Source organism: Equus quagga, chromosome 17, assembly GCF_021613505.1.
Source record: "Equus quagga isolate Etosha38 chromosome 17, UCLA_HA_Equagga_1.0, whole genome shotgun sequence".
Taxonomy (NCBI): domain Eukaryota; kingdom Metazoa; phylum Chordata; class Mammalia; order Perissodactyla; family Equidae; genus Equus; species Equus quagga.
The window spans coordinates 16,269,071-16,280,263 of record NC_060283.1 but is presented as its reverse complement, the minus strand read 5'-3'; the positions used below and the strand labels follow the sequence as shown (position 1 = coordinate 16,280,263).

The window sequence follows — 11,193 nt, the reverse complement described above, 5'->3', positions numbered from 1 at the left end:
CTGATGAAGCCCCATTTGTTTATTCTTTCTATTCTTTCCCTTCTCTGAAAAGACATGGTGTCTAAAAACATCCTTTTAATACTCATGTCAAAGAGTGTACTGCCTACGTTTTCTTCTAGAAGCCTTATGGTTTCAGGTCTCACCTTTAGGTCTTTGATCCATTTTGAGTTTATTTTGATGAAGAGTGAGAAAGAATGCTCAATTTTCATTCTTTTACATATGGCTTTCCAGTTTTCCCAGCACCATTTGTTGAAAAGACTTTCTTTTCTCCATTGTATTCCCTCAGCTCCTTTGTCGAAGATAAGCTGTTCATAGATGTGTGCTTTTATTTCCAGGTTTTCAGTTCTGTTCCATTCATCTGTGCACCTGGTTTCGTACCAGTACCCTGCTGTTTTGATTACTGTAACTTTGTAGTATGTTTTGAAGTAAGGGATTGTGATGCCTCCCATTTTCTTCTTTTTTCTCAGGATTGCTTTAGCAATTCAGGGTCTTTTGTTGCCCCATATGAATTTTAGGACACTTTGTTCTAATTCTGTAAAGAATGTCATTGGGATTCTGATTGGGATAGCATTGAATCTGTAGATTGCTTTAGGTAGAACAGACATTTTAACTATGTTTATTCTTCCAATCCATGTACATGGAATGTCTTTCCACTTCCTTATGTTGTCATCCAATTCTCTCATAAAGGCATTGTAATTTTCATTGCATAGGTCTTTCACTTCCTTAGTTAAATTCACCCCGAGGTATTTTATTCTTTTTGTAGCAATTGTGAATGGTATTGTGTTCTTGAGTTCTTTTTCTGTTAGCTCGTTATTAGGATATAGAAATGCTACTGACTTATGCAAATTGATTTTATACCCTGCAACTTTGTTGTAGTTGTTGATTACTTCTAAGCGTTTTCCAATGGATTCTTTGGGATTTTCTATATATAAGATCATGTCGACTGCAAACAGTGAGAGTTTCACTTCTTCCCTCCCTATTTGGATTCCTTTTACTCCCTTTTCTTGCCTGATTGCTCTGGCCAGGATCTCCAGTACTATGTTAAAAAAGAGTGGTGATAGAGTGCATCCTTGTCTCATTCCTATTTTCAGGGGCATGGAGCTCAGTTTTTGCCCATTGAGTATGATATTGGCTGTGGGGTTGTCATATATGGCCTTTATTATGTTGAGGCAGTTCCCTTCTATGCCCATTTTGTTCAGAGTTTTTATCATAAATGGCTGTTGGATCTTGTCAAATGCTTTCTCTGCATCTATTGAGATGATCATGTGGATTTATTCCTCAGTTTGTTGATGTGGTATATCACATTGATCGATTTGCAGATGTTGAAGCATCCCTGTGTCCCTGGTATGAATCCCACTTGATCATGATGTATGATCCTTTTGATGAATTGCTGAATTCTGGTTGCCAAAATTTTGTTTAGAATTTTTGCATATGTGCTCATCAGTGATATTGGCCTTTAGTTCTCTTTTTTTGTGAGGTCCTTGTCAGGCTTTGGTATCAGCATGATGTCGGCCTTGTAGAATGTGTTAGGAATTGTTCTATCCTCCCTAATTTTTTGGAATAGCTTGAAAAAGATAGGTATTAAATCCTCTCTGAAAGTTTGGTAGAATTCCCCAGGAAAGCGATCTGGTCATGGGGTTTTATTCTTTGGGATATTTTTGATTGCTGTTTCAATCTCTTTCCTTGTGGTTGGTCTGCTCAAATTGTCTGCTTTTCTTGACTTAGCTTTGGGAGATTAGAGGAGTTCAAGAATTTATCCATTTCCTCTAGGTTATCCATTTTGTTGGCGTGTAATTTTTCATTGTATTCTCTTATAATCCATTGCACTTCTGGGGAGTCTGTTGTTATTATCCCTCTTTCATTTCTGATTTTGTTTATTTGAGCTTTCTCCCCTTTTTCTTTGTAAGTCTGGTGAGGGGTTTGTCAATTTTATTTATCTTCTCAAAGAACCAGCTCTTTGTTTCATTGAAGCTTTCTACTGCCTTTTTCGTTTCAATAGCATTTATTTCTGCTGATTTTTATTATTTCTCTCCTTCTGCTGACTTTGGGCTTTGTTTGTTCTTCTTTCTCTAATTCAGTTAGGTGTAGTTTAAGATTGCTTATTTGGGATTTTTCTTGTTTGTTAATATGTGTCTGTATTGCAATGAATTTTCCTCTTAATACAGCTTTTGCTGTATCACATATGAGTTGGTATGGCATGTTATCATTTTCATTTATCTCCAGGTATTTTTTGATTTCTTCTTTAATTTCTTCAGTGATCCATTTCTTGTTGAGTAGTGTATTGTTTAGTCTCCACATCCTGGTGCCTTTCTCAGCTTTTTTCCTGTAATTAATTTCTAGCCTTATAGCATTATGATAGGAGAAGATGCTTGTTATTATTTCAATTTTTTTTTAAATTTGTAGAGGCTTGCCTTGTTTCCCAACATATGGTCTATCCTTGAGAATGTTCCATGTGCACTTGAGAAGAATGTGTATTCTGCTGTTTTGGGATGAAGTATTCTATATATGTCTGTTAAGCCCAATTATTTTAGTTTTTCATTTAGCTCCACTATTTCCATGTTGATTTCCTGTCTTGATGATCTGTCCATTGATGTGAGTGCAGTGTTGAGGTCCCCTACTATTATTGTGCTGTTTTTAACATCTTCCTTTAAGTCTGTTAATAGTTGCTTTATGAACTTTGGTGCTCCTGTGTCGGGTGCATAGATATTTATAAGCGTTATTTCTTCTTGATGAAGTGTCCCTTTGATCATTATACATTGTCCCTCTGTGTCTCTCTTTACCTGACTTATTTTGAAATCTGTTTTGCCTCATATAAGTATTGCAACACCCTCTTTCATTTGCTCACTATTGAAGTATTGTCTTCCACCCCTTCACTCTGAGCCTGTGTTTGTCCATGGGGCTGAGGTGTGTTTCCTGGAGGCAACAAATTGTTGGATCTTCTTCTTTAATCCATTTTGCCACTCTGTATCTCTTTATTGGAGAGTTCAATCCGTTTACATTGAGGGTGATTATTGATGCATGTGGACTTAAAGCTGTCATTCTGTTGCTCGTTATCTGGTTTTCCTGCATTACCTTTGTTTCTTGTCCTGTGTGTTTTAGCTTTCCCATTGACTTCTGCAATTTCATATGCTGGGTTTCCTAGATTTTTCCTTATTTATGTTTTGTGGCTCTGTTCTGTTTTTTTGTTTAGTGGCTACCCTGAAGTTTGTATTTAGAATCTTGTGTATAATATAGTCTATTCTCCGGTGGTCTCTTACTTACTTGGCCTAGCCTTATTTAGTCCCTGTTCTCTTCCCCTCCTAAATTATTATTTTCATCTGTTATTCCAACTCATGTTATGAGTTTGTAGTTAGAGTGATAAGATCGTCTTTGCTTTAGTGGTTTCCTTACCTTTATCCTAATGCTATAGTTGAATATTTGCTATCCTATTCTTGTTCTATATATCTGTCTCCCTACTCTGTGTTTTGTGACCCCTTTCTCCCTTTTCTTTTTTTCAGGTATGAGAGCCTTCTTGAGGATTTGTTGTAGTGGAGGACTTTTGGTTACAAATTCCCTTAACTTTTGTTTGTCTGGAAAAGATTTAATTTCTCCCTCATATCTGAAGGGTATTTTTGCTGGATAGAGTATTCTTGGCTGAAGATTTTTACCTTTTAAAGTTTTGAATATGTCACTGCATTTTCTCCTAGCTTGTAAGATTTCTGTAGAGAAATCCGCTGAAAGTCTGATAGGAGTTCCCTTGTAGGTTATTTTCTTCTGTCTTGCTTCCCTGAGTATTCTTTCTTTGGCTTTCATTTTTCCATTTTTACTACTATATGCCTTGCAGTAGGTCTTTATACATTGACGAATCTAGGAGATCTGAAAGCTTCCTCCACACACATTTCTCCCTCAATCCCTAGATTTGGGAAATTCTCTTCCATAATTTCATTAAGCACACTTTCTACTCCATTTTCTTTTTCCACGCTCTCCATTATTCAGATAATTATTAAATTCGTTCTCCTTACTGAATCCGCTATTTCTCTGATATTTTCCTCATTCTTTTTAATCCTTACTTCTCTTTCTTTCTCTCTCTGGAGACATTCAGGCTGTCTGTCTTCGATTATGCTAATTTGCTCCTCTATGGCGTCTACACAGGCATTCAGGGAATCCATATTCTGTTTTATCTGGTCCATTGTATTTTTCATCTCTAGTATTTCTGTTTGATTCTTCTTTATAGCTTCAATAACTTTTGTAAAGTAACTCCAGAACTCATTGACTTGTTTCTCTATCTTTCCATCTATCTCATTGAGTTTTTTGATGATAGCTACTCTGAGCTTATTTTCACTTAGGTTACCTATTTCCAAGTCCTCAGGACTTAATTCTTTGTTTTTATTTTTTTCCTTCCAGTCTGGAGCTTGTATAAATTGCTGAATGGTAGAGGGGTGGTTTTTGCACATGATGGTAGTATTCACTTGCAATTACAGCCTGCCACCATTAGATGGGGGTTGAGAGCTGCACGTTCTGTGCCCTCCATGTTCAGCCAAGATGGCGGCACCCAGCACAGGTTGAGGGAGGAGGGGCATTTCTCTCGTGCGCCAATCTGGATTCTGATCAGCTATTGTTTTCTGGTCTCAAGGGGGCCTGGCTTGATGGGGTTTCCACACACAGAAGCTTTCTCTCATCAATGGGTTTGCACTGCACCAGCCGCGGGAGTCCTGGACGATCCCCTGGTCGCACGACCCCTCCCCCACTCCTTCCCTCACCCACGGCAGCAACCCCAGTCTCTAGGGGAGGGAGCAATGTTCTCTCTTACCCTGTTCCAGCTCCTCCAAGGCTGGCTGCAGCCTCTCTCCATCCTCTGTCATCTTGCTCTGTAGGTCTCTGATGGTCTCAGCATTAGGGGTTATTGGTTGAAATTCAGTTTTTCCGTTTCTTTGGTTGTATTTTGGTGGGGAGAGAGTCCCAGGTCAGCTCACCCTGCCATTTTGCTCTGCCTCCTGCACTTTGTAAACATTTTAAAGCTGTAGTTTTGTCCTGTTTCATTTGCTCATTTTTTTCAAGACTGTTTTTCATGTCCTTGACTGTTTCCAGTAGTGTCTTTACTCAATTCTACATTTTCTCATGTAACAGTAATTTCTAAGATTTTATTTCTCACTTCACTTTCTTCCTAGAGTCATCCAGCTCATTGACCATCAAAGTAGGCAACTTTATCCTATTTTTTGAATGCTTATGTCCTCATAGATAAAATTTCATATAAATGTAAAAAAGAAGCATCTTCCAAAGGAGAATTTGCTTTATCAGATTTTTCATATCATATTATTTTCTCCTCTTTAAGTTAAATGAACTGTCATTTTATTTACTTGTCTTAATCAGAAGTGTATACTTTAACATAAATTGCTACAGTTATACCACATTATGGATTGTGGAATGGTTTATTTTATGCTTCATTCAAAAAATGCTTCTGGGATATATCTTATTTGAAACTTTCTGAGATAGATATTTCATAGGATACAGAAAATTGTGAGACTATGTCCTTGAACTCAAAAAGTCAGTTCATAATCAAGATGACCTGCCAGTGAAATTTTGGGGGTTTGCATGAGTGGGAGATCAAGAGAAACTTTCCAAAGAAAGTGGTTATTGTCATCCTCCAACTTATCTGAATTAGTTTCCAATTGCTGCTGTAAAATATTGCCACAAAATTAATGCCTAAAACAACACACATTTATTACTTTAAAGATTTGCAGGTCAAAAAATCCTACACAAACCTCACTCAGCTAAAATCAAGTTGTTGGCATGATTGCATTGCTTCCTGGAGGTTTTAGGAAAAAATCTGTTTCTTTATTTTTCCCAGCTTCTAGAAGTTGCCTACATTCCTTTGCTCATGGTTCCCTTCCTCAATCTTTAAAGCCAGCAAATTTGCATATCTCTGACCATTTTTACTGAGTTATGTCTCCCTCTAACCACAGTCAGAAAAGTCCAACCAGATAATCTCCTCATCTTAAGGTCCTTAATTTGAACACATCTGCAAAATCCCTTTTGCCTCATAAGGTAACATGTTTATATGTTCCTGGGATTAGGAGATGGACATCTTTGGAAGACTTTATTCTGACTACCACACTTTCTCCTTGGATGCTACATTTTCTTCTCTCCTCTATGAATCTTCATTACAACTAACTTGAATGTTCCTCTTTCCCTGCTTCTGTTTATATCCTTGATTCTACCTGGAATGCCTTTCCCCTTAACTTCAGGTAATCTCAAACTTGCTCATGTTTCCAAACTAAATCTTTCCATGAAATTTTCTCCAACCACTTCAGCTCCCCATGATTCTTCCTTCTTCTAAAATCCTTTGGAATGTTTTGCCTTGAACCAAGCAAGTGATTCATTAAACTGTAGGCTTTCTTTTTATTTCTAGGTTCTGTCTCCACAACTAGGCTGTATGTTCCTAAAAATATTATGACATTAGTGAGCACTTATCCTGAGGCATGTACTCTTGTAAGCACGATTCATTTGTAATTCATCTAGATCTCCCAATGTCTCTGTAAGCCAGGTACTATAATTATCCCCATTTTACAGATAAGAATATTGATGCACAGAGAATTGGAAACAAATGAACAAAATAACAGGCAGACAAAACAAAACCAAGAAACCCACTTGCCCAAAGGCATAAGCTGTGTAGCTGAGATTTGAAACTGGGCCATGTAGCTTCAGGATCTAGGCAGCATATTGCTTCACCCTAGCTGTGTGCCTGCTGCTTAACACATCACTGTCTATGGATGAAAAAGATGGTCTCCTTTTGCAAAGAAAATATCAAATTTAAAAAAGCATTGTTTGCTTAGGAATCTGCTGTTTGAGAAAATACATCATTTTGGAAATAAACTTGCCATAAATGCCAGTGAGATCACTTTAATTTTGTCCCTCAGACTTGTGAGGTTTTAATTCTTCAGAAACCTGGATTTAACATGTTTAAATCTATCAAGAACATGTGTTCCTTATTTTGTACTGGATGTGAGTCAGCTTGGAGGTCTAGGGGCATATCTTTACTCAGGCTTATCAGCATGGAGATTTATCTTCTTTACCAAGAGCTTAGGGTGTCATGCTTGTTTCAGAAGGTCACTACTGAGGAAATTAAATCTTCCAAACTGACTTTCTGATAAAGATCATAAAACCTTGCATTTTGCCCTTTACCTTGAAGCACTTAGTAGGGAAACAGAGGATCCCCTTAAAGAGGTGAGTATCCTGCATTTTTGATAAAAAGAAATTTTGATAAAAAGGAAATTTGATAAAAAGGAAATATTTCATAATGAATTTGAGTTTTATAAACAAAACTCACCACCCCAGAAACTCCAAAGTGAGTGGCCTTTGATGTTTAGTCCAGCTCTTCCTGATGCTAAACAACTGATTCTTTTGTTTACATTTTAATCTGAAGTTGTTCTTTATTTTTTAATAATATAGAGACACTACAATGTCTAGGAAGAATTCTAGGGTCATAGAATGTAGGAACGGAAAGGGCTTAGAGATTATACCCCTTATTTACAGAAGAAACAGAGTGTCTTATTCATGTTCACATGCTGAATAGTGGCAGAAGCAGCATGCCTCCCTCACCATATACACTTACCAGGTATGTCCATAAATATCCAAAATCATTGCCTACAAGTTCCAATAGAACTTTAGAACTATTTCAGACATAAAGTTAAAGAATTATTTTTCCAACCTCTTCAGTTCACAGTGATCCTTTCTTCTTCTGAAATCCTGTGGCATGTTTTGTCTTTGATCAAATACTGCAAAGTACTAGCAAATGCTACTTTGAAATGTAGGTTTTCTTTTTACTACTAGGTCCTATATCCCCAACTAGGTGTAAATTCCTAAAAATAACAACTGATGTTAGTGGCTAACTTTAATAAGCAATTGCCCTGTGGAAAATGTATCCCACAGATTTCTCAAATAATATAAATTCGGAGACACAAATATTGTTTTAACTATTGTTTTGTCACTATAGCATCTTAATTATTATATTGTCAAAGTATGATATTTTTGTTTGTTTATGAATGGAATTGAGCTGGTTATAAACATTGTATGATATTAGAATATTTCCTATGGATACTCTTGCACCTTGTGCTTCTTACTGTAATTTTAATAAGTTTAATACATTCTTCCTTAATGAGTCAGACAGGTAATATTCACTTGAAAATTTTGTCTAAATAAAAATGTTAATCATTTGGCATTTTACATATTTCATTAATAATAGATATTGCCTGTCTGAATTTATGCCTTAAAGAGGATAATAAACATTATGGGAACTTAGGGGAAATAATTTTATTATTGTCATGTACAAAACATATTTATACAGTCATAGATATGATAGGTAAAAATTATCTGGAGATGAAGTCTGCTGAGCTTACGGTGGCTACTTATTTTTCTATATGATTTCCATGAAAAGTTTCTATACAATATTTGACTGATGAATTAATCTCAAAGGAAGGCTATCTCAATGTCTTCCAATGCATTGTATTCTTTTATTTGAATTATATAGTTGTTGGTGAAATTTTCTTCACTTCATTTAACACCAATCTAGAATCCTCTGTTCTTATTTGTTTGTGCCACTTCTGTCTTCAGGATAGTCAAAGAATAAAAAAATCTGACATCTTGTCTGAAGAGCAGTCCTTTATAAATATAAATATGATCATTATATGCTACTATATAATGTCCATTCTAAATACCTCTCTGATATTTGTATGCATTCCCCCTTCTAATCCTTTTATAAGGTGAATAGATTAATGTACAAAGGTATGAATGTTGTTATGACGTCTGAGTGGTTCCATCCATTCCATAAGGACAAGAACAGAAAGGGCTTTACTTCTGTATTGTTTAGCCTATCTCAAATGTCTGTTATCAGAATCTGAATTCCTCATCATTTCTTACATTATCACTGGTAACTGTATTCTGGGGTGGATATTATTATACTATCAAGCCATAAAGATGAAATACTGAGACTGAATTTCATTTCAATTTTAGAAGCCAAGGGGGTTTTACATCTTATAATTGGACTCCTTTTTGAGTGGCAGAGGGTACTGAATCCAAAAATATCAAGTATGAATTGCTCAAGTTTACATGGAATCTGTGCATAACTGACAGAAACTAGTACTCAGAATACTGTTGACCACTCCAACACTATTCCCATAATTGCCTGCTACACAGATAAAAACACATGTAGTTTAAAAGACTATTTTGTACACACCAATTCATTTAAAAATTTTTTTTTTAAATTTCTTATAACACATTACAAGCGACCAATGGAAGATAAGAATCAGACATCAGTGATTGAATTTCTTCTCTGGAGTCTCACAGACCGTCTCCCTCAGCAGATTGTCCTCTTTGGCATGCTTTTCCTTGTCCATCTTTTCACAGTAGGGGGTAACTTGGCAATGATCACTCTCATATGAGTTGATTCCAAACCTCACACTCCTACATACTTTTGCCTAAGCAAATTTGTTGCTATTTGCTCCTCCTTGTCTCTTGACCCCAAGCAGTTGTGTAATATATTTGTGGGGAAAAAAGTCTTCTCTTTCATGGGTTGTGCTGCACAGATGTGTTTTTATGGTCTCTTTGTGGTAACTGAGTCTTTCCCTCTTGCTTTCCTGCCATGTGATTTGTATACGGACATCTCTAAGCCTATGTTGTATACACTCATTATATCCCAAATGGTCTATGTGCAGCTGGTGGTAGGACCTTATATCACAGCTCTCATAAGCACCATGACCCTTATGATATTGACTTTTTGCTTACCCTTCTTTGGTCAAATATAATTAATCACGTTTTCTGTAAAATTTCATCACTGCTTTCTCCTGCATGCACAAAGACGTCTATGATTAAACTTATGTTTTTATTTTTGGCTGGATCTTTCAAATACTCAGTGGCCTGATCATCAGAGTCTCCTAGGCTTTTACCCTGGTGGCCATCTTGAAGATTCACACAGCTGATGGCAGAAAGAAAGCTTTGTCCACTTGTTCTTCTCACCTGGCAGTGATCTCCATCTTATATGGGACTCTTTTCTTTATCTGTGTTCAGCATAGCTCAGGTTTCTCCCTGGACATCAATAACATGGTTTCTCTATTTTATACTCTGGTAATCTCAATGTTGAATCCCCTCATCTACAGCTTGAGGAACAGGGAGTTGAAACATTCACTAAGGAGCAAATTTGAAAGGAAAAAAACTACAGAAGGTAGATAAAAATAATTTTAATCGTGCTGCACCACAGGTGTTGATTCAATAAAGTGTGGTAAAAAGAATATTAGAAATTCTTTTTACTTCCTGAGTCTGCCAGTTACCAGGTCACTTATATACTGGGAATACTGTTTATATTGTTTTTTCCTTCAATCTTCTCCTTTGAAAGATTATGGGAAATAAAAAATAATTTTCAAATATATTAAAGATATAATTGTAATACATGCCAGAAGAAAATCCATAAAATTTATATTTTCTTATATATGAGAAGACATTTTATTCCAGACAAGAAATGCCAATATTATAAGGGAAAGATTAACAGATTTCAATAACAAATGTTCCATAGAGCTTGTTCAAAGTTAGAAAGTGGAAGGTGAGAGAACAATTGCAAAACAAGTGACTCACAATGAGTTAATGTCCCAACAGGAAAATATTGGAACATATATGCATATATATGAAAAACAGCAGAGAAATGAAACAAAGTATAGAAATAGACCAACAAATGAAAGGGAAATTGACACAATTGGAAATTCAAATTGCTAAAAACATAATTATATACAAAATTGTTCAACTTCACAATTGCTCATGTAAATCAAAATGATACCACAATGCTTTTGTTCATCCATCAGATTGGCAAATACAAAATGATCATGTGTGTAGTTCAGTCAAGATGGCAGTATAGGGAGACTCTGAACTCACGTCCTCCTACAGACACAACAAATTTACAACTACTCTTGCAAGTATTACCCCTGAATGAGAACTTAAAACTGGGTAAAAAGAATCCATGCAACAAGGTACAGTGCTGACTGAGGTGGAAGAGGCAGAAATTCCTTTCTGGGCATAAAAAAGCCACCTTCATGAACTACAGTCCTTTACAGCCAGTTGCAAGCAATCCTAACATACACAGCCTTTGCTGGAGGAGTGGGTGATTTGAGTGAGGGAGCATTACAGCTATAAGCAGCTTTTGGACTCAGCACAACCAAAATGAGGGTCATA

General features: G+C 36.2%; 1 pseudogene; it reads left to right on the top strand.

Annotated features, from left to right (window-relative positions):
* Positions 1-9,266: 9,266 nt before the first annotated feature.
* LOC124228369 (olfactory receptor 5G3-like) lies at positions 9,267-10,176 on the top strand (annotated as a pseudogene).
* The last annotated feature ends 1,017 nt before the right edge of the window (positions 10,177-11,193 follow it).